The sequence below is a fragment of the Marmota marmota genome, unplaced genomic scaffold, assembly GCF_001458135.2.
Source record: "Marmota marmota marmota unplaced genomic scaffold, marMar, whole genome shotgun sequence".
Taxonomy (NCBI): domain Eukaryota; kingdom Metazoa; phylum Chordata; class Mammalia; order Rodentia; family Sciuridae; genus Marmota; species Marmota marmota.
This window is the reverse complement of record NW_025999896.1, coordinates 3,706,519-3,731,501: the sequence shown is the minus strand read 5'-3', so window position 1 is coordinate 3,731,501 and position 24,983 is coordinate 3,706,519. Positions and strand designations below refer to the sequence as shown.

General features: G+C 42.9%; 1 long non-coding RNA gene across 6 annotated transcripts in view; it reads right to left on the bottom strand.

Moving 5' to 3' along the window:
- LOC125615035 overlaps positions 1-24,983 on the bottom strand; it is a 105,935-nt gene that overhangs the window by 77,181 nt on the left and 3,771 nt on the right. The window lies entirely within an intron of this gene.

The window sequence follows — 24,983 nt, the reverse complement described above, 5'->3', positions numbered from 1 at the left end:
TTCTATACTGGAATACTAGACTTTTTTAAAGGGGGAATAATTTTAATAAAGATAACCCTTGTATGCAGAGAATCCCAGGAGGAAGGGATGGGGATTAGCTCCCAAGTGCTTAAAAAGAGCCTCGTGCTAGGCTAGGGGCTTGTAATCAGTACAACAATTCTATAAAATAGTTAATGCTGCCCCTCTGCAGTTGAGAGAACTGAACTCAGAAAGGTTGAATCATCACTTGTCCGTTTAGGGAGCTGAGATCTCTATGCTGGTCTGTCTGACTCGGAGACCTCTGGGACCTAAGAGTCAAAACAAAGTGCTAATGTATGAAGCTGCCAACAGGCATGAACTCCTCTGTCTAAAACTTAAAGGAAAGTTGGGGAGTCATGCTCTCCAATTAGCCGACTGCTTTTTCAGCTGAAACAGGAATAACCTTCTAGAATGTTCTGCAAAGAGACTTTGATATCCAAAGGAGTTGCTTTTCTACATTATCATCCCCTAAATCCAGCCAGACCAAGTTTTCCTGTTACAAACCAACATAGCAACTCCTTCATTTAATTCCCTCCTGGATCACTAGTATGATGAAGGCAAAGGCTGACTCGAGCCTTCAAACATAAAAGAAAAAATAAAGTTTTTCTCAGAAACTCGTGACTTGGGTTATAACCATGCAGAGAACTCACCCACATTTGTAGGCAATGAATCCTTTAAAGAAATAATAAGTTGCTCAAAAGGGCAGGGTCAAAGTTTTCCCTAGGTCGTGGCCAGCCCAGAATCCATTGAGATTTCTCTGATTCCTCCCATCACTCAAAAAAGAGCCCCCCCAAACACTGCTCTGGCAACCCCTGTGAAGCAGCCCCCAAAGCAATGTGTTCTTGGCTTCTTGATCCTCATCATTATATGCTGCAAGCAAAGAAAGACAAAAAGAAGCCCTAGGGTTTTCCTACCCCCAGAGATAAAAAGAACCCAAAAATCTGGGGCAGAAGAAGCATAAGATTGGGGCTTGTCAACAGGGAATAATGCTAGTTTCAGATTCCTGGCACCAAGTCATTTCTGCAGTCAAAACATACTGAGTCCTCCCTCACTGAGAAGCTCTCAGGATCAGGAAAGAAAGGCAGAGGAGGGGAAGAAAACAGGCATTTGTCTAGTTTTTCTAAAAGCATATTTGCTTTCATTTAATCATCCAAATAATGCTGTTATTATCTGCATTTTATAGGGAAGGAAACTGAAATACAAAGGAACGAAATATGCATCTCAAGTCATAGACCTGGTAGGATCAAATCCAGGCCTGCAGGGAGGAAAATCCATACCCCTTTCACTACAATGGGATTCAGCAGATTTCCACGTACCAGTCAGAGAAGAAAAATTCACAAGTTTAAACCAAGCACCAAAGTTTCCTAAAAGAGAAGAGTGGTTTTAAAGAATGCTGTGTCACTATTTTGTTCTTTCCTCCTTTGTCAAATCACATGTGGTAGATCGAATAATATCTCCCCAAAGATGCCTGTACCCTGATAATTGGGATCTATGAATTGTCACATTTTACAGAAAAGAGAAATCCAGGTTGCAGGTGGAATTAAGGTTGCTCACCAGCAGCTCTTGAGAGAAGGAAATTGTCTTGGTTTATCCAAATGGGCCCGATGGAATCACATAGGGCCTTAAAAAATACAGAGGGAATCAGAAGAGTCCAAGAAAGAGATGTGGCGAAGGAAGCAGGGTCACTTTGAAGATGAAGGAAAGGGCCACCAGACAAGGAAAGTAGGAAAGCCTTCAGAACCTGGCAGAGGACGAGGAAATGGATTCTTCTCTAGAGCCACCAGAAGGAATCTGATCCACTGCCACCTTGATTTTATCCTAGTGAGATCAAATGCTGAACTTCCAATGCACCCAATTACAAGATAAGAAATCTCCATTGTCTTATGCCACTAAACGGATGGTCATTTGTTACCATAGCAATGGCCAGCTACTATGTCAAATGGGAAACCAAATCATTACACAATAAGGCATCAGCCTTCACTGTCATGCTGGTAGGCCATGAATCTTAGATGCAGACCTGAGCTCAAATCCCAACTGGTCCAGCAATGCCAGGTTGGAACAGCCTGATCCGTCCACCTCACGCACAGTAGGACAACCCTGCCTGACAAATTGAAATGGTCAAGTCTGTCAGATAAAGCACCATCTTAGTTAGGGATGGTTTGGTTATGTGTGATACACCCTTACTCACTGAAGTTCAAGTGGAAAAGGAAGGCTATTTAGAAGCAGACCAAGACAGAACCAATGGTTTAGTCGATGATCTCTGTGCCTCTTTCTTTCTCTCTCTCCCCCTTCTCTTTCCTCTCCCTCCTTCCTCTTTCTCTTTTCTTCCTCCTCTCCCTTTCTCCTCTGCCTTTCCATGAATTTTCTATTTATTCCTCCCTTCTTGCAGACATTTCTTTGCTTATTTGTACAAGGTTTCATCATGGCTACCCCAAGATGGCGGCTTCTGCCCCAGCAATGTTGCAACCTTCCAGCCTGGATCCCCACCACCACCACCACCAATTGACTCAGCCTTCCCATCCCTGATCCAAATACTCAGGGAAACTAAGAAGACCATATCCTGTTGGATGTTTGCTCCTAATTCCACCAGTCAAGATCACATCCAGAGGCTACAAAAGACCTACCTCATCTGTGACTGTGGATTGGGAAAGGCCTTTAAGAAGACCCAAGGGAGCAGGGAGAAAATGATTGGCATCTTCAGCACGTCACTGCACCCTAGGAGCAGCCTTATCTTTGAAAATAGAAATGCAATACTTCCGTTGGCTCAGCTACCCTCCCCACACCTCCCTGCACAGGCCAAGATGAGCCCATTTGCTTTTCTGGATACTTTTTCTGTCCTTCCATCATCTGATTGACATTGTTTTCTCTAAATATGTTAATATAATCCACCAAGTTACATTCAAATGATGCTGGCCTGAGAACCATTCTGTATATTGCTGGTGACTGGGCATATTTCACTGTTTAACTCACTAAGGGAAAGAATGATTACCCAGTTCTTGAAGGAAAGAGCACTTCACTGTGGGCCCCGAGTGATGGTGATCATAATAATTAACATGAACATTATTCATGGCCACATTAGGGTTTTCGTGACAGATGGGAAAATGCAATTCTTAGAACAATTTAATGGGGTAGAGAGGGTAAATAAAGGCATAGATCATGGCAAAGAGGCTCAAAGAGTTGAAATGATACATGCAAAGTCCCATGACATTGTGGGATGCTTGTATCTAAAGAAAATAATAATTGTTTTCATTTCATGACAGGTACTTACCCAATAACATTTTATGACTAGCATGCGTTATAGTCTTTATAGTAAAAATATCACCACACACAAAAAAAATAAAATAAAATAATACCACCACATGGGCTCCATCCCTGACTCCCTAAAGCCCATATAGAAGCCCCTATTGCCAGATTCATGGTCCCAGCGGCCCATTCTGCTGAAACTTGGCGGATACAGTATGATCCGAATCTCATATATGGCACCCAATCACGAACTTTGCACTTGCTGGTTCTGATCCTCACACTAGCCCTTCTGGGTAAAAACCTTACCCAAGTCCCACTGTTCATAGGAACATCTGACTCGGAAGTCTAGGTGCTTTGTCCATGTCTTTGGATTCTTGGAAGTGTGTGAGGTGGCTCTCCCTGTCCCTTCTTCAATGATCATCTCAGACACCATGCCCTCTGTGAAACCTTCCCCGGTTACACTTTGGATATGTGATGTCCTCCAAAACTCCTACATTCTTGCAAAAAAAAAAAAAAATGTTCAGAGGTGAAATAATTAGATCATGAGAGCAGGAACCTAATCAGTCCATCCTAATGTGAATGGACTGACTGGGTGGTAACTATAGGCAGGTAGGCCATGGCTGGAGGAGATGGGCCACTGTGATTATGCCCTGGAAGGGTGCATCTTTCCTGCAGCCTCTTTCCACTCCCCTCTCTGCTTCCTGGCTGTCAGAAGGCAAGCACCTTCCTTCACCACACCCTTCCCCCTGACATTCCACCTTACCTTGGGTCTAGAGCAATGGAATCAGCCCACCATGGACTAGACCTCTGATACTGTGAATCTAATTAAACTTTTCCTCCTCTAACTGTTCTGGTTGTGTATTCTGGTCACAGCAAGAAAAAGAGATGAAAACGTTCTCTTTGCAGACTTAATTGTTCCTTCTCTGGGGCTCCCCCAGACATCCGTTCATCCTCAGACGTTACGGAGGGCAGACTGCATGCCAGACACAACAAATATGGGCTGAGTGTACATCTAGGAGTGAACCAGCCCAGCTCCAAGCCCAGGCAACTGAGGTGTGGTAGGAAGGTGAGTGAAGGGAAGACATGTGGAGTGCAGAGACCTGGAAGACCAAAGCAGGGGCTTCCCCAAGAACTGGCACAGGGCAAGTAGGCAGAACAGGAAATTAAAAAAAAAAAAAAAAACCAGTCTAGGCAGCAGAATGTCAGGGACAAGGCAGAAGACAGGACAGCAGGTTCAGAAAAGGGAAGTTTATCAGAATGACTAGAATTCAGACAGCAAAGTGGTGAGAAGCCAAAGGATGCCCAGGAAGTTGATCAGGTCAGGCTGGGGAGCTGGGGGCTATGTCTTAACACCAAGAGAGACTCAGGATTTGTTTTTGTTTTGTTTTTAAACATGATGATGTCAGGGTGTGGATTAAAATGATGAAGTTGCAAGGAAAAGAAAATTGGCTCAAGGTGGCTTAAGAGAAATGGGGGTATTTGTAATAAGGATTCACAGAAATCTGATGAATCTTCAGGGTTCCCAGGAAGAGGCTGGAGTCAGGATCTAGAAACACTTTGGAAAGCCAGGAGTTATTCTCCAGTCACCTGTGGCTTATACTGCTCTGTGAGTCTACTTTATTATTTTATCTGCTTCTCCAAAAACAGGGTGGACAATAAACGCTCTGCAGCCCTCAGGTTGTAGATTATGGTTCTACCTGGAGGACCTCATACTAGGTGAAGTAAGTCAGGCACCGAAAGACACGTGCTGCACGATTTCACTCACATATAGAATATAAAACAATATAAATTAGAAATAGAATGGTGGCTGCCAGGAGCTGGGGAGTTGGAGAATGGAGAATGGGGAGATGATAGTCAAAAGGTACAAATGGTGGGTGTGGTGGTGCACACCTATAATCCCAGCGGCTCTGGAGGCTGAGACAGGAGATTGCAAGTTCAAAACCAGACTCAGCAACAGTGAGGAGCTAAGCAACTCAGTGAGACCCTGCCTCTAAAAAAAATATAAAATAGGGCTGGGGATGTGGCTCAGTGGTCGAGTGCCCCTGAGTTCAATCCCTGGTACAAAAAAAAGGGGGGTGGGGGTTCGAATGCTCTGTTGTGCAGAATGAATAAATTCTGGGGATCTAATGTACAGCATGGTGACGATAGTTAATAATGTTATATTGTATACTTGAAATATACTAAGAGAGTAGATCTTATATGTTCTTACCACACACTCACATAATAGTAAGCACGAGAGGTGATGGATCTGTTCATTAGATTTAAAAGTTCTAGCAATGCAGAGAGCCACAACAGTGTCTATTAGCACCAATTCAAACTTCAAGGAGAAGGAGTTCAATGGAGCCAGGTTGAATCAGGGGACTTCTCTATATTTGAATGAGCAATAAGCAAGGCACAGGAAGCTGGAGATCTTATCTCATGACACAAACAAGGCTTCCAGGAGACACTGCAGGTCTAGAGGAAGAATGTTAGCTCAGAGGCTCAGCAGACTTCAATGGCATCCACTATGGACCTTCATCTACACAATTCAAACATCCTCTCATCTAACTATATGGAGGAAGACCTTCTAATGGAGCTAGAGAGACCAAAATGTTACCTCATCCAGGTAAGAGAAGATGAGGACTGGGATGGATGGGGTGGTGCTCTGGGGATGGGGAAACACTCCAGAGATCCTGAGAAGACAGAACTAATGTAACTTGACGATGGTATCAGACACGAGATCCAAGAGAGAGGAACGCCACGTGATTGATAGGTTTCTGGCTTGACCTACCGGGTTGGCAAAAACATCCTGGATTAAACATGGGAAGAGAAACAGGTTAGGATGGGCAAAGTTTTGAGACTGGGAATTGTATTTTGGACATGTTGAGTTTGAAGCAGGTTATGAGTTATACGGAGACATCAACAGAGAGTTGAATAAATAAGAGGGTTCCTCTCAAGAGACTGGCACAGAGGTGGTGACTAAAACAACAGTAATGAGAAGAGCAGCTTAGGAAGGGTTTGGAGTGGGAGAAGAGGAAGGGGCTTAGGCTAGGTCCTGTGGAATTCCAACTTCGAATTGTTTCAGTAAAGAAAAAGAAGCTCACTATGTAGGCAGAGAGGAATAGCAGGAGAAATGGGAGGAAAACCAGAAGAAAGAGTTATGCTAAGTGGATGTCTCAGACAGAATGGAAATGTTGTCTTTGACGAATGCTATCTAGAGGCCAGGGGAGATGGCGGGGAAGTGTCCGTTAAAACAACTCCTTTAGTATTACATTTTGTGTGTGCACGTCTATGTCTCCACCACCCTGGAGGCTCCTTTAGTGAAGATGTTTTCATGACTTTCTTCCCAGCAATTAACCCAGATGCCTGGCACAGGGTACAGTTTCAATAGCTGTTAGTTGGATGAATGAATAAATAAGCCATAGGCATTCAAAGATATTAAAAATTGCTTCTGGAAGAGATACAAAAACATACAGCTAGCCTTCCGTAATTTGCAGTGAACGAGCAGGGAATTTGATGGCATCCTTGAAGAGAGATGCAGAGTCCCTTCCGTCCTTTATGTGAATAACCCAGGGACAGTTCCCACAGACCAACCCGCTATAATCACAACGGCTTCAGTGGCCACCGCCTAGAGAGTGACTTGGGTACTGGAGACCAATTTTATTTATATTTATGTGCTTTTTGGACTCTAATCATATTTGCATAATCAAATCTCATTATCTCCAAAGCCACCACATTTATCTTCAGTATAATTCTTGCCTGAGTGATCCAAGATCACTCGGGGCGGGGGGGGGGGGGGGCCGGGGCGGGCGCGGGGGGTGCTGGGATCCTCTGTTGGTGAAGTACAAGGACAATGGCATGTATCCATGAATACTCCCAGCTAGAAATCTGAGATGGGAAACATTTTTTAAAAATTACCTTCCTTTTGTTTGCTTTAAGTGTAAACAACTGTGAATTCATAATGTCACAATGCTCTTTGTGGAGTATGTAGCATTAATCAAGGATAAACATTTAGCCCTGGGCAAGGTCAAGGTCCTGATGACTCCAAAAGGACCCTGACACACGGACCTAGGATGTTGTGTCAGGAGGCCCCCTGCTGGACCAGATGTTGAACTTCATCTGATACTGAGGAGAAGGATCCTGGGGGAGGGAATCGGCTGCCAGAGCTGGCCACCGGCTTAGGAAAGGGATAAGGGGCATAGGGGCTTTTAAACTGGGGGCATTTGCCTATCAATAAAGAAGTGCATTATCTCTTGGTATCCACATGTTGGGTTAGCATGTCTATTTATTTACCAGCCTAAAGGCTCCATTACTATTTTCATGCCTTTCTTCCCAGCAATCAACTCATGGTTCCAGGACTCTCCGTGGATGCCCAAACACATAGGTGTTCAAATCCCTTCTATAAAATGATGCAGTATTTGCATATGACTTACGTCCATCCTCTCATATACTGTAAATCATCTCCAGATGACATATAATGCCTCATACAGTGTAAATGCTACGAAAATAGTTGTTATATTGTTTAGGGAATACTGGCAAGAAAAACATAAATCTGTGATATGTTTGGTGTAGTTGCAATTTTTTTTCTAAATAGCTTTGACTCATGGTTGTTTGAATTCATGAACGCAGAGCAGCGGTCAGAAGACTGACTGTATTTCTATGTCCTCCTATCTGTGATGGCTGTGCCTCTTTGTCCTGGATGGTTTGTAGGTCTGGAGAGCAGCCCAAGGCATACCACCTCAAATTATCACAGTCCTACCTACTTAACAGATGAAGAATCTGAGGTTGAATGAGATAGCATGTTAAGAAAGGCCCATAACCAATTGACAGTAGAATTCAAGTTTCTTTATTCCCAAACCCAATGTTGGATTCTACGTTCGTCACACATAAATTTTCCACACTGTTATGAGACGCCAAATACCTGTCACTAATGAGCATGCTAAACCTGGGCTTGTTCAGTAATTACACCATTATACAATGGCCATATGGTTAGGGAGAGGTATTTTCCTCTGTGGAAAATTCATATATATATTTTACTACAGAATTATATGCATCTTAACAAACCTGGTTCAAGGAAGGAGAGGAAAAAATTGTGAAATATTCTCCCGGGGTGAACTCCACAGTGGGAGATCCAACTGACTCACTTTCACAACAGGGAGGAACCATCTCCGTGACTTTTTTGCATACCTAATATTCTAGGTATGAGACATCATAATTAATTGTGTGTTCAGCTAAACTGGGTGGCCATTAAAGCCGAGGTTGCCAAGCAGTTCTGAGAACAAGCACATCATACGACGCCGTTTTCCTATTTTGTGACAAAGGTCTAGAAAAGAAACACATAATGACTCCTTGTGGGCGAGGTCCTCATTAGTTATGCTTTAATTATTAACCCAATTATATGGACCAAGCAATAGGTGGTGACTTAGCTCCTTGACTGCCACTTACTTCTTACTCTCTCAGCTATCAGGATAAGGGATGGGACATGCTTCAGGAGCAATTTAAGGAATTGGTTCTAGAATATACTCGGCTTATTCCTCCATAGCTTGTCTTTCTGAAACTCTGAGAAAGGGCTTCAGGGTGTGCAGGAGAAGTAGTAATGTACCCCAGGACATTGTGATGACCTGGATACACTAGAATAAGGCAGTGAGGGAGGAATCACCCAGGATAGGGCCTGGCTCTGAGTGTAAGCCTGGGTGTCCCCAGAACAGTGCTAAAAATGCTACATTCCTCATTCTCAAGTTCAGAAATTCTTGGGGAGAATTTTTATTAAAAGGTGAATAATTTTCTTGGATTGGGTGGATTTTCTGGACACCCACACACACACACACTTGAGTCAAGGATTTGGACTTGATGCTTCTAGAAGAAACATTTCTTCCCTTAGATGCCTTTCTAGAGTTTTTTTTTTTTTTTTTTTTTTNCCTTTTTTTTTTTTTTTTTTTTGCAAAGTGTTGCTTTCTAGAAAGAGTCATGCCATTTTCCCTAGAGTGATTGGAAAACCTATCTGATGTGATACTTCTGACCCATGAGGGTTGGACTTAAAGGGAGAAGGACCTGGCATTGTGGAGAAGAAAAGAAAGAGGTCGGTCATGAGGAAGAGTTGTGACCCAGAGAAAATGGACTTTCTGGGCCTCTCTGGGAAGCCACATTGATAGGAATGTGGTCCAACTGGAAGGTGACTGGGGAGCCCCGTGGGAGCCCAGCCATGGAGGCTGGACCACTGTAGTCCAGATGGGGAGGTGTGGCTTCCCAGCAGCCCCACCCAGGAGAGGCCAAAGCTGCTGACTGCATGCCCAGTACCTGAGTTAAGGCTGGTTTTGAAACAAATTGGGTCAGGACAGACATGTCCATTTATGTCCATAGCATATGTAAACACGCACATATGTGTATTCAGCACATGTGTATCATACTTTCCCCATGGGCCTGACATGCTATTGCTGTCACAGACTACTTCCCATACATGCCTAGGTTGTCCCAGACTCTCTCTTCTGTTCCATTTGCCCTTCCAGTTACTCATACATCAATCCTATATTGTTTCAGTTATTACTTCTGAATCCCTGATTTTTATTTTTATTTTTTTTAATTTTTTATTTGTTCTTTTTAGATATACATGCCTCTAGAGTATATTTGGACATATTATACATACATGAAGTATAACTTATTCTAATTAGGATCCCATTCTTTGGGTTGTACATGATGTGGAGTTTCACTGGTGGGGCATTCATATATGAACATAGGAAATGTATTCCACTGTCTTTCCTTTTCCTATCCCGCCCCCTTCCCTTCATTCCTCTCTGTCTAAGCCAGTGAATATCTATTCTTCCCCCTCTCCCCCATGTTGTGTGTTAGCATCCACATGTCAAAGTTTCTACCTTCTATTTAAATTTTGCGTTAGTCAAAAGTTTGCTTTTCCTTCCAAAAGAAAGAATGCAAGTTTTTTCTAAAAAAAAAAAAAATGTTAATTTACACATTTAGACTTTGTGCTATAGAACTACAGGCTATTTGGGAATGTAACATAGAAACAGTACCCTCTAATAGGGAAAAGAAATCTAACCATTGTCTATTCAAATTATGGAAAATTGCAATGTCTGTGGTGGTCCATGGCAGAATTATTTTGAAGAAATATGAAGAGAGCCCTCTGCAATGTATATATTAGCACATGATGTGGGTGAACACCTGCCTCACACCCAGGTGTGCCTTTACACAGAATCACTACTGCCCTGTGATCTTGCTACCTCTCCTTAATGAAGTCGCATTGTCAATAAAATGCCACATTTCTCCCTTCCTCTCAGATGGCTAGCCAAGATCAAATAAGCAAGTACCTTCTTAGCTTGCACTGTCCAATATAGCAGCCAATAACATTAATTGGCTATTCAAATTTAAATTAAGCCAGGACTAGTGGTGCAGGTCTGTAATTCCAGCTACTGAAGAGGTTGAGGCAGGAGGATCACAAGCTCAAGGCTAGCCTGAGGCTGGCCGTATCAAAATAAAACAAAAAAATCTTGGGATGTGGCTTAGTTGTAAGCACTTGTCTAGCATCTATGAGACCCTAGGTTCCATCCCCAGTACAGAAAACAAAATTAAATTAATTAAAAGTAAACAAAATTAAAATTGCAATTCTTGATTCACTGTCAGGAGCCATCCGTGGGTCACAAATGGGTCACCATGCATGGAAGCCGCATGGATAGAGATATCTGGTGTCTGGGAATGGCCGGTGGACATTTCCTCTGGTCAATTGCCCAAGGACAATGTGAATCTCTTTCCTGCTCTGCCGTGGCCCACACAGCACCTGAGATGGGCGTGTCCTGCCAAGATGTCAATCAACATGCTGACTGCAAGACATCTGGAAATAAGACTCCACTCTTGAAACCTTATCTCTGCCTTTGATGTACCTCCTTAAACAAACCACCAGAGCCATTTCCCTTTGATCTAGTTCCTCTGGAAACCATGTGACTAGATCTCTCAGGGGCTTCACATTCTGTAAATGTATTTCTGACTAATGTGTTTTGTTACTTACTAATTATCTGAGATTGTAAATTTTAAGGTGGCTTGGATTCCTGGGCAGAAAGAAGGACCTCTTATTGAGATGCTGGCTGTTGTTCCCCCCCTGCCAAAAAAACTCACCTTAACCTCTTTGCAAGTGTTCACCACCACATGGGCCTAGTGGCTGCATATCCCCCTTCAAACCCTGATTCTTGCAATCAGGTTCAGACGTGTTGCTCAGAAGTAACAAGCATGAATTTATTAGGAGGATAGGAAAGGGGAAAGGGGGACACCCTCAAAGGGAAGAATGGGTCCTCTCAGAGGGGAGAGGGACTGTATATTCCTCCTGCCGTCCACTATTATTAGGGATCCCAGTGCAGTTTTTAGATTCCCACCTAGGCCCACTTCTTGACTTTTGAATGACAGAAGGATGATATCAGACTTTCAAGTCCCCACTGCCATATTGCACAGAAAGAGAACATATTTCCATCATTGTAGAAAGTTCTACCAGGCAATCCAGTCCTATTTTCAACAATAATGCCTAGGACAAATACAAGTTATCATTGTATTATTATCGCTGTTGCTGGAGGTTGGTATTCTCACTTCCACATAAGGAGAGGTACAGTCGCACAAACCCACACACCAAAGCACAATAGTGTGGGGCTGCCTGAGCACTAATATTTTGTCACTGAGTCTTATGTAGATGTGAAATTAATGAAAGCATAAATTAAAACCTTGAAAAATAGGAGCAAGAGTCCACAAATTATGGCTGCATGGTTTTCTACGAATATAAGTGTCTCGACCACAAACAGCTTCATGAACATTCTAATTATGGCAAAGCAAAAAAAAAAAAAAATGAGTACGATACTATTTTCCTATAAAATTGCCAACTTATATTAGCATTTCTAAAAGAGCATGTCCTCTTCTGGACTCTAATCTCTTTCACTCATGTTCTCTAAGATTAAGAGTCAGGGCTGAGCGGGAGGAAGGAGCAGACATAGGAGAGATGCAGCAATGAAAATCCCCGGCTTACTCTGGCATGATTCAAGAAGAGGACAGTTGGGAATGACATGTGCCCCTACCCCTACCCCGAGGACTTAATTACAGATAATAAGTTCCCATCTTTAGGGTTACTTGTATTCTTAATGGCATTTGGGGGCCTGCATGTTCCCTGCAGATGGCAGGTAGTTTGCTGAGGAAATGTAACATATCTCATCAACTGAATCCAGGCAGGGTTGCAGGTAAATTGCTTTTGTAAAGTGAAAGCAAGCTGGGCACAGTGGTGCACACCTGTTATCCCAGCAATTTAGGAGTCCGAGGCAGCAGGATTGCAAGTTAGAGACCAGCCTCAGTAACTTGGCAAGGCCCTAAGCAACTTATCCAGACCCTATCTCCAAATGAAAAATAAAAAGAACTGGGGATGTGACTCAGTGGATAAGTGCTCCTGGGTTCAATCTCTAGTATCAAGAAAAATTAAAAGCATGTGGGGGTCAGCAGAATGGACCCATTTTATAGAATTGTTCCCAAGTTCATAACATCCCACCACTCATATCTGTCTGTCCCCTATCACCATTACATGAGTGGTCTCCACACAAGTCCTGCAAAATGGCTCAAGCCTGTTTTTCCAGGGATCCTAACTAGGATATAGCCTAAGAAGAGAGTCAATGGGTCCTTGGCTCCATAGACACCCCTCTGAAGAGGAAAAGAATCAAAGGAAAGTTAAAGAATAGTTACTCAGAGTATAAGTATTGTAATGCCAGATTCGTGGAACCCCAATATACCTCCAGGAGCTGAATCCGATGCAATCACACAAGTGTCTTTATTGCTAGCTCAAGCCTAGACTCACAACTGTTCCTGACACAGTGGTCCCAGGGAGTAAGTCCCGTTCCTTTGTTCAGTGAGATTTTATAGGTTTTGGGGGGGATACTCTAGCGTCACAACATCACACAGCAAATCATTCCATACCGTGGGAAAGTCAAACAACAACTCTTAACATTGATTAGAACAAGTTGGGTAGAGGTGATTTGTTAGTACAAGAGGGGGATTCATTTGAACTGATTGGTTTAAACCACGAGGGGATTACGTGCTAAACTACATGGTTTCCCAACATGTTATCAACCACCATAAACTACTGGGGGGTCATCTGGCATCCCAGGTATTTTCCCTGTCTCATGCTGATTGGAGGTTGCTAGGGGGTTGCTATGGGTCGTCACTTAGCCTAACTGAGTTAGAGACACCAGGCACCGCAGATCTCTCCCATTATTTACAGACAAACAACTCAGCAGGGTGGCTATCTGCCTAGGAAGGCTCTGTGGGTTTTTCCAAGGACAAGGGTCATGCCCCCTTCCTTTGGACTGGCCTTGCTCTGAGGTAGAGGCTGATTTCTCAAAAATGGAGTCACATCAGTTTCTCAGTATCAGCATCTCAGGGGAGTTTGTTAGAAATGTAAATTTAGCAAGGTTTGATTGTACACCAGTAATCCCAGTGATTTAGAAGACAGACAGAAAGATCACAAGTTCAAGGCCAGCCTGGGTAACTTAGTGAGACCCTGTCTCAAAAGATAAAAAGATCAGGGAATGTAGCTCAGTGATAGGTCTCCCCTGGGTTCAATCCCCAATCTGGCAAAACTAAATGAAAATTTAGGGTCCCACCCCAGAACTCCTGAGTCAGAAACTCAGGATGGACACCAGCACTGTGTTTTAACAAGACCCCCCAGAGATTCTGATGCTCACTGAGGTTTCAGAACCGCTGTTCCAGAAAGGCTTTTGCCTTCCCATGTGGTCCAGGGGCCAGCAGCATCAACAGCTCATGAGAACTTGTTGGAAATGCAAATTCTGGACCCAGATGAGCTGAGGGAGAACCAAGGAGAGCCAGGCCAGCCTGTCCCTGTCTGAACTCCCTCTCCAGAGGATTCCCAGACACACCACTCTGAGAAACACTGCTCTAAAGCCAGGCTTAGCTTCTTCCCCTCCTTTATTGTTGTGTTATTAGTAAGGACTTTAAGACTTTTTAAAAAAGGAATTTATTAGTTTATGTTATTGGAAAAAATTATGGGTACATCTGGCACCATCAGATCTAGGTCAAAAATCAGAAAAGTATAGTACAGTGGCCGAAGCCACCCATAGACAGTTTTTTTTTTTTTTAATTGATTGACATACAACCATACCCATGAATTTACAAATTGTCTGTGGCTACTTTCACACTGAACTAGAAGAACAAAGTGCAATGATCCCTTCATGTCTATGAGGAATTTGTTTCAAGGCCCTCTGCTGATTCCAAAAATCTTAGGATGCCCAAGTCTGACACTAGTTTCTAAGCAGTTATGGCCAAATTGAATCAAAGTCAAACACTCAGTGTGTGTCTGGAGAACTGGAGAATTGTTTGCTGGTGATGGGGAGCCCCTCAGAGTATACCCCTCACATCAAGTTTAGTTCTACCTTGTTTCCAGAGTAATTGATCTATATACCTATCTCCATTGCAGTATCAATTCAAAAGTATCAGAAGGTGATTATAGATAGCATAATAGCACTTTAAGAACTTCTAAGAATAATCTAAAGTCCTCAGCCCTGTTGAGGTCTACATGAGGCCTTAGGTATTGTTATTGTTGGGATCTTTAAAGTCATTGCATTGTTCTGTGAAATCAATCAATATCTCTCTCTCTCTCTCTCTCTCTCTCTCTCTCTCTAAAGCTACTCTTAGGATGGGAATCTGTGAAATGGAAGGCAGAGCCGAGTTTCAAATCTGAGATGGTGCAGAGTACCTAGATGACAATCAGGAGACTGTATTAATTCAGTTAAAAAAAATCCTTGGAGCCAGAAGACACCACAAGATTATAAACCACGCCAGGCAGGGACACAGCTAGCTGTAAAAACCACAGGGAGGACTTCCACAAGCGATCCTCAAAAACCTTACATAGACTTCAAGAAGCAAATAGATCCAAGGCCATTTTCAGACTTTCAAAGATACCATCATTAAGTTTGGAGACTCCCAATATCAGAGACCAGTAGGATAGAAGAAGGGGGACAAGGAGAGGAAAAGGGGACGAACTGGGGAATGAAATTGATCAAACTATACTGTTTTATTGTGTGAATGTAAGAATATATTATAACAAATAAGAAAATTGAAAAAACAACATGCCCACATGGAACAATAGTGGATATATAGCAATAGAAGCGCTGAGTGGTATTTAAGTAGATTCACAACTTTGTGTTACCTCGAAAAAGATTTAATCAATATTTTCTTTCTGAGTTTCTCAGTTATTTTTGAAGAGTGAAGCTTGCAGGGACCTCGATAACATAAGAGAAAGCCTGGGACACAGATCTCTATGACCAACTCCACCTATCTGGACTGGGTAGAAACAGAGAGGGTACATGAAAATCAGCAACTTGGCAGATGCCAGACTCAGGCTCAGTGTGGTGTCCTCTGTACATGTAAGGGGAAAAATAAAACAGGACACTGTCGCTGTTTAATTTCATTGTTATTCTTGGGACAGGGGTCCAAGACACTGTAAATGCTGGCTGGAATAGTCTAATCCATTTTAAGAACCTCACCAGGGAGGACAGCTTAAGTCAAACGGGTCCACAGAGAAATTAGTGTGAAAGGACAAGCGAATGTCAATTAAAACTGGCGAATGGCTTTGGCAGAATGGGATGGGGGACTTTATGGGCTGAGAAGAGAGTGTCCATCCTTTGGGGTTGCAATCCACCGGCAGTAAGTCCTCCTCCAAGGCCTTGATGAGATTCTCAGCAAAACAAATGACCTCATTAATTAAATGGGTTAGTACTCTCACCAAGCTGTCCTTAATTGCTACTCTGAGCCAAATTGAACACCTAGAGCTTCCAGTAATCAATGCCACCAAAAGCCCTGTATGCTTTGAAAGCAATTGTGAGGATAACTGCATGGGATATGCCGCCCAGCTCGCCTCCGTCGGCCAAGGCTCCCTGTGTGAGTCCAGTTCCTCAGTGCCCCAACCAGCCAACTATGTCCTCCAACACAACCAAGAAGTAGTCCAAGAAGTCTTTCATCATCATCTTCGCCCGGTGGAAGATTTTCTCTTCTTATTGAAAGACATGCTCTATTTCCATTTTATTCATGTTTCTGTTCTAAGCACAAGAGATAAAGCAATAAAGGTAATAGAAAAAATTCGCTGCTCCATGGGGCTTACATTCCACTGGCTAAGTTTCTTGTGAGTGTTTGTGGTTGTTGTTCTAATCAGTTATACATGACAGCAGAATGCTCTTCAATTCATTATACACAAATGGAGCAGTTTTTCACTTCTCTGGTTCTACACAAAGTAGGGTCACACCATTTGTGCAAACTTACATGTACCTAGGGTAATGATGTCCACTTCATTCCACCATATTTTCTAACCCCATGACCCTCCCCTTTGGCCAAGCCAAATTTCCTCCACTCATCCCATGGCGCCCCCCACCCCAATTATGGATCAGTACCCACTTATCAGAGAAAACATTTGACCTTTGGTTTTGGGGGATTGACTTATTTCGCTTAGCATGATATTCTCTAATTCCATCCATTTACCTGCAAAGGCCATAATTTTATTCTCTTTTATTGCTGAGTAATATTCCATTGTGTTTATGTATCAAAATTTCTTTATCCATTCATCTATTGAAGGAAATCTAGGTTGGTTCCACAGTTTAGCTATTGTGAATTGAGCTGCTATACACATTGATGTGGCTTCATCACCATATTATGCTGTTTTTAAGTCCTTTGGGTATAGAACAAGGAGTGGGATAGCTGAGTCAAAGATGGTTCCTTCCAAGTTTTCTAAGGAATCTCCATACTGCTTTCCAGATTGGTTGCACCAATTTGCAGTCCCACCAACAACATTTGAGTGTGTCTTTCCCCCACATTCTCGCCAAGGTTTATTGCTGTTTATATTCTTGATAACTGCCATTCTGACTGGCGTGAGATAAAATCTTAAAGTAGTTCTGATTTGCATTTCTCGAATTATTAGAGATGTTGAACATTTTTTCATATATTTGTTGATCAATAGTATATCTTCTTCTGAGAAGTGTCTATTCAGCTCCTTAGCCCATTTATTGACTGGGTTGTTTGGGTTTTATTTTTTGGGGGGGGCGGGGGGTGTTTTGAGTTCTTTATATATCCTGGAGATTAGTGCTCTATCTGACGTACGTGTGGCAAAAATTTGCTCCCAAAACGTAGGCTCTCTCTTCACCACACTGATTGTTTCTTTTGCTGAGAAGAAGCTTTTTAATTTGAATCCAACCCATTTATTGATTCTTGATTTTATTTCTTGCACTTTAGGAGTCTTGTTAAGGAAGACAGGGCCTAATCCAACATGATGAAGATTTGGGCCTACGTTTTCTTCTATTAGGTGTAGGGTCTCTGGTCTAATTCCGAGATCCTTGATCCACTTTGTTGATCCACTTTGAGTTTTGTGCATGATGAGAGATAGGGATTTAGTTTCATTTTGCTGCATATGGATTTCCAGTTTTCCCAGCACCATTTGTTGAAGATACTATCTTTTCTCCAGTGCATATTTTTGGCACCTTTGTCTAATATAAGATAATTGTCATTTTGTGGGTTAGTCTCTGTGTCTTCTGTTCTGTACCATTGGTCTACATGTCTCTTTTGGTGTCAATACCATGCTGTTTTTGTTACTGTTGCTCTGTAGTATAGTTTAAGGTCTGGTATAGTGATGCCACCTGCTTCACTCTTCCTGCTAAGGATTGCTTTGGCTATTCTGGGTCTGTTTTTTTTTACAAATGGATTTCATGACTGCTTTGTTTAGTGTGAGCAAGTGTCCTTTTTCTCTCTCTGTCATATACTACCCAGTATTTACCCAGGCTGCACTTGAGGAAAACAACCCTTTCTTGTTCAAATTTGTTTGCTAGTGTCTAGGACTTCTTGGAACATGGCATCTGTATCAATTAAGACACCTTCCCCGAAAATAATTCTACTGATTTAAATCAGATAATGATTCCCCCCTACCCCATCATCAAATCCAGAAGCAGGTTGTCTGGGACCGTCATAACAACTCTGCAATATCCTCAATGATCCAGGCTCCTTTACCTTTCTGTTTCCCTTTCCTTACTGATTATATTCATCCTTAGGATTTTTTCATTGCCTTCAGGTGGCCATTGCAGCAATAATAGTCACATTCATAGTCCAGACAGTCAGAAAGAGAAAGGTGAAGAGGGCAAAGGCTGTGATGTGAATGTCCCCTGAGAAACTCATGCTGAAGTTTAATTGCCATCGTAACAGCCTCAAGTGGGGAACCCTTAGAGGTAATTAGGTCACGAATGGCCCTCATGGATGGACTAAGATTTTAGCCTGTGAGTGGGCTCCAAACAAAAGGATGAAGTTCAGCCAACTTTCTCTCTGACTGGCGTGTGCTCCCTTGTCCCTCAGCCCTGACGACGCAGTACGGAAGCCCTCGTTGGACGTCAGTACCATGCTCTTAGGCTTGCCAGCCTCCCGCAGCATGAGCCAAATAAATCTCTTTTCTTTATAAACTATCCAGTCCTTAGTGTTCAATTATAGAAGCAAAGAATAGACTAAGCCACAAGCCAATCATGCAAGGATAGCCCCTCCCATGTCCTCCCCTCATATTTCATTATCCTGAACTTTGTCTTATGACCATATCTTTTTTTTAAGAGCATGATAATCATTTTAAAATGTGCCCCTTGAGTTCTCAGATAAATGTCCTTCTGAAAAGCAAAGCCTAATTTTTCTCCCCTTGAGTGTGCCCTGCACTTAGGGACCTATTTCTAACAAATAAGATTTGGCAGAAATGAGGGTGTGTGATTTCTGAGACTCAATGATCAATGGCATCATGAACTCTCTCTGGAATCCCTCTTTGTGGAGGAGGCTGCCATGTTGTAAGGGAACACTAGTAGCTCTGTGGAGTGGGTCATGCATGGAAGAACAGAGGCCCCGACCAAGAGCCAGCATTAACCCTCTTGGCCCATAGAATAAGTCACCTTGGAGCATATTTTCAGCTTCAAGTGGCCCTTCCAAGGATTTTCAGCCTTGGCTAAAATTTCATGAGTGATCCTAACCCAGAAAGTTCCTGCTGAGCTATTCTCAAACTCTTAACTCTCAGATACTATGGAGATAATGAATTTTTTTTGTTGGGCTGATATACTATTTCGGGACCTTTCTTTACACAGAAATAGGTAACTAATACAAAGGGAAACTATGAAATATTGGTTTGGGTCAACCCTATGACAGGGACTGATAGTTTTCTACCCAAATCCATTTGCCACTTCTTTGAGCACATGGCTAGACTTTATTTCCTACCCTTCCGGAAGTTAGGCTTATGACCATGTGACTAACTTCTGTCCAATGGCATGTGAAAGGAGGTGATATATACCACCTAAAATGTTGGTCAGAAGGATCTACATATGCCCTCCCCCAAACTTTTCTCCCTTCCAACCTGTCTTTTCTCTGTCAGCTCAATGTTGACAATACTGATAACAATCTAGGACAGGGCAGAGCCCAAGTCCCTGAGTAATAGAGAAGAATACCCTTGGCAAGCTGAACCCCTGCCAAAAGCTACTAATAAATAGGGCATAAAATAAATAATGTTGAGCCACTAAAATGTTGAAATTTTTTTTCCTTATTTCAAATTAGACTGTTTTACCAAATCTAGAAATATTTCTGCCCAACAAAACTACACTTGCTAGAAAAGGAAAGGGATTAATGAGTCAACCCTAGAAATCTTTGTCACAGAAAGAGTTAGTGAATGAATAAACACCAGTATCTACTGGCTGGTGTGCAGAGGGAGGTCTGCGTGGGAGACAGCTCAGTGTGTTCCAAAGTAAGGAGGAATGACCTTCTCTACAGCGTGACATCCTCAGCACAGTGTCCCTAAACTACCACCACCACTCTGGGGAACTCTTCATTGGAAGGAGAGCGAGCAATAATTATATTCATCTCTTTTCATTGCTACAATAAAACTCCTGAGGTTGTATACTGTAAAGAGAAAAGAGGCTTGTTTGGTTCATAGTTTTAGAGGCTGAAATTTCAAGATTGGGTGACTCCATCAATTTAGCTTCTGGTGGGAGTCCCTTGGTTACATCACATTATGGTGGATGGCATCAGAGCAGAGCACATGAGAGATAGAAAACCACAGAGAACAGGGAGGGACCAGTCTTGCTCCTTTATAATAACCCTCTTATGAAAACTAGCCAGGGTCCCCTGAGAAATGCCTGAATCCCAAAGACCTGATGACTCCCAGTGTGCCTCACCTCTTAACACCTGACCAAGCTTCTACAACGCGAGCCCTCAGGGGACCAACCACATCTAAACCAGATCAGCAACTTTTAGTCCCTTGAACTCCATCAGGCCATCTTGAAACGGATATGTCAAAATACTGTGGGGTGACTTGATCTCACCAGACTTTGAGTCCCCTTTGCCAACTTTGTGGGTTTCTCCTGATTGGAACCCTGATGTTGAAGTTGATATCTCCATAAAGTAAGGGGTTCAGGGATTGGAGGTTGGTGGATTGTAGACTGGTACCTACCTCATTATCATCCCCACACACACACAGGAAGCACTGAAGTCTAACCCAGATTCTCTCCACCCCAAGATACCCCCCCAAAATACCTCTGCCCCTCCCTCCCTCCTCCTGAACTTACCAAGGGATATATCCTCTACCTCACCTCTCTAGAACAGTCTCCAGTGTACTGTTCTCCTGAATCCCATGGAAGGCTACCTAAGGAAGGAAATCTTTCTGATATTTCATTCATTCATACTCATAAGCTACCATTTGTTAAGACTCGTGATTTATCACAGCCTACAAGGTCCACCAAGGTTTTGTCCCTGCTTAGAACTCCAGCTTCATCCCAACTCAGTCTTGGCTGGTTTTCCGCCTTCTGCTTACTATCCCTCCATTAAGTCAGGTTCCCCTGGTCTCTGGGTCTTGGCATATGGCATCCTCCCAGCTTGTAGGTCTCTGTTAAAATGTTCCAGTATCTGAGAAGCCTCCTGGACCACCCCCCCCCCACCACCAAATAATTCAGGTACTACTCTAATATGGTCTTATAACTCCTCTACTTCTTTCTAGTCATCATCACAATTAATTCCTGGCATAATAGCCTCTTTAGTGCCTAACTTTCTCACTGGTCTGAATGCCCAGGGAGAACTCTGGTTTATCCTGCAATAAAAGGAAGCATCCTGGAGCCTGAAGGTGAGGACACATTTCTTGAATGAATTCATGTGCTACAGATGGGGAGGGAGGGGGCAGAATCACTCATTGAGCAGGAGCTATAGTGACTAGAATGGAAGAAAATGTGGACAAGTTAGTGCAACAAATTGTTCTATTTGGTAAACTATCCAAATAGTATCCAAATGGTATCCTTGGATGGGGTTGCATGACAGCCCCTTTTTTTCAATGAATCTGGCTTAGGGAAAATTGTGTTACAGTGGAGAACAAAATTGTGTTAACATTCAACAGCCAGACCTTCGAGGAAACCTTTCTGGACCAAACAGAGAACATATAAAGTTTCTTCTACACAACTCAGATGGGAAGAAAGTGCTCTTATTTATAATTTTGTGTTCACCCTTCCCCATCCTGATATATACTTGGAGACATAGGAGGCACCTAAGGAAGGTGTTTTATTAATTTTTTAGTCCAAACCTATTTGTACAATTTGCCAATCCTATGTCTAGTAGTACAAGAAATTATGGTACAGATGCTTGCTTGAAAACCACCCAAGAGAGATCACTCTATAGAGACTCAAATAAGTTAATAGTATATTTTAGTGGTGGTGTTTGGTGTTCCAATAAATCCTGTATCTGCCACTGCACCATGGTATTCAGGGTTCAACATAAAACACCTTTATTAGGTGCCTCCTATGTCTCCAAGTATATACCAGGATGGGGAAGGGTGAACACAAAATTATAAATAAGAGCACTTTCTTCCCATCTGAGTTGCATAGAAGAAAGTTTATGTGTTCTCTGATTGGTCCAGAAAGGTTTCCTCTTTCTACTACAAGTTGCAGAAACGTCCTTTTGAGTAGCTTACATATTAAGGATGCAATTATCTCCTGCAGGATAAATTGGTCAGTTAGCTCTAGACCTGGATGATTACCTCCCACCCCACTTCTCCAAAAGCTCTCTGGCTCTGCCAGTCACTGGGGGTCACTTCTTCTTTGAACAAGCTCTTTTTTGTGGCCACTGACTGGCCCTTCACACCCATAGCACTTTGAAGAGTTACCAAGATCTAAGATCCTTCCATGGCAAAGATCCTGTCCACAGTTTTGCTGTTTGGGGGGATCTCAACACTCTTCCCCTCTGCAAATATAATGCCCACAGCAGTCCATAGTGAATACCGTGTTAATCTCAGATCACTTCTACCTCCACCATCTCCAGCTTCACCACAACAGACTCTGGCCTCCACAGTCTTTAGGGACTGCGCGACCTCTAGTTCCATCACCACCACCACCACTTCTGTCACCTCCTCTGCCCCATCGTCTTTTTTACTGGCTCCTACATGCTCTTCAAGGGTCATATTAGCCATCAGCTCCTTCAGACCAGCCCTACCTTGTATCCTCAGTAACACAGCACAGACCTACCTGTGTTGACGAGTTTCTCCTTGTAGGTTGGAATAGTTGGTTGAGCCGTCTCTTTCTCTACATAAATTTATAACTCCTTGAGGCCAATTCTATTCCCAGAGCCTATCCTAAAGCAGGGCCTGGCATATAACAGATCCGTAATCAATATTTGGTAAAGACATGAGCACACGAATCCTTTTAATGATTTAAAATATCAAGACCCCTTCCTTCATTCTTTGAAATCTTGAAACTGGCCAGTTGAGAAGTAATCCCACAGAAACTAAGGAGTCTGAGGTAGGAGGATGGTAGTTCGAGGCCAGCCTGGGCAACTTAGTGAAATCCATCCTCAAAATAAAAACAAAACAATAAAAACAAAATAACATGTGGGGTGGGGTGGGGTGGGGTGGGGTTTGTGGGGTATGTGGCTCAGTGGTTGATAGGAGCCCCTTGGTTCAATCCCCAGTACCAAAAGAAAAACAAAATCTTGAAATTGGGGGGAATATTTTCGTGATATTTTATCTATCCGCAAACACTGAAATTGAATTTTCTAATTGCAAGCCCAGTGTGAATTACCGGGCCCCAGACAGATCGCTGGGGGCGCAGTGACTCCTTAGTCACTTGTAATAGACTTCAGGTAGGGACCCTACCTAAAATTCACCACTAGATGGCAGGCGCACCCCAGGAGCAGATCACCTCCGCCCTCTGGCCACACCCGCCCTTGGACCCCGCGCCCCACCCAGCCCCTGGGACTCAGGCACCACCTAGCAAGGAGAAAAGGTCCTGGCAGATAATGAGAACTATCCTTCCTCTCCCCACTCCCCTTAAAAAAAAAAAAAAAAAAAGCTGTTTCTCCATCCCAACCTTTTTATCCCCTCTATTAGCCTTTTCATTCTCCATGTGCCCTGCCTCTCCATCCCCTCCAGCTTCGTTGTAAAATTCCCATTGCCTGCTTAGCGCTCCATTTCCCAGGCAGGGCCTGGCTGGCTGTGGTCTCACACCATCTGCTCAGTTAATAAGTACTAAGAACCAGAAGGTTCCACATCCCCTTGGCATATCCCCCTAGGAAATTGAGACATATTGAGAATTGTCAGGTGTGTGCAACAGAAGCAGAACAGGAGGAAGAGGAAGAGACAGGAAGTGGAAAAAAGAGTTTCAAAAAGAACAGGGTGGGAACTAGGACTCCCTCTGGGGATACTTTCCAGAAGAATTGGTAGGTTTGGTTTGGTTTCTGTTTTCCCTTGCATTTTATTTTATTTTATTTTACTTTATTTTATTTTATTTTATTTTATTTTTAAGATAATGAGCTTCCATCTTAGATTAAGATAAAAAGTCTGGGAAACAAGAGATGGCATCAACAGTGCCTCTTCATTAGGTTTGTTTGCCCCACAGCCAACAGGGCAGCCCAGGACAGTTCCCCTCCCTTGCTGCCACACAACCCCAGGCCCTCACTGCAGGTTAGAACCTAACTCTCCTTTCTGGACTGGCATTGGCAAGAGATGTCAAGGTCTTGTGGAAACTCCTGTGCAAGGCAATCCCCTCCTCTAAAAGGACTCAGATCTGCACTTAATCAGAGAGTCTATTTGTCAACCTCTGTGTCTTGGCATGACAGGCAGGAAGGGGGTGGTGGAAATGATCACTGCATTCGGTTTTTCAGTCTTGGTGACCTGTGTCCATGTCACAAGGAAGTATCAGATATAAAATGCAGCCCTGCCTACATCACAGGCCTGCTATAAACCCTGGGACACCCGAGCCAGAGTCCTCTAAACATGGGATCAAGATAGTGGAGTCTGCTTGCACCTGAAGTCATGGAAGAAATTGAGATACAGCCCTGGCACAGTAGGGAAAATTGTCAAGTGACACATGAGAAAGAAAGTGGCCAAATCCAAAATGTGGAAAAAAATAGTAAGTACATGAGGTTAGACATGTTAATTAGATCAATTTAGGCATTCCATGGCATGCACATTTGAAAACATATACATGATAAATATAATGCATACCTATAATTTATATTTGTTAATTTAAAAAAATTAAATCCAAGATGTCAAAAGGCCTGATAGCTTCCATAAATAAATGATACGAGCAAAAGAGGAGGCAGCTTATGAGACACACCTACCAAGAACGAGGGCTGGATCATTGTTTGAATTCTGCTTTGAAGAAATCTATTAAAAGGTGGTTTTGAGACAATTGGGGAAATATGGGTATTAACATTAAGGAATATCTAAA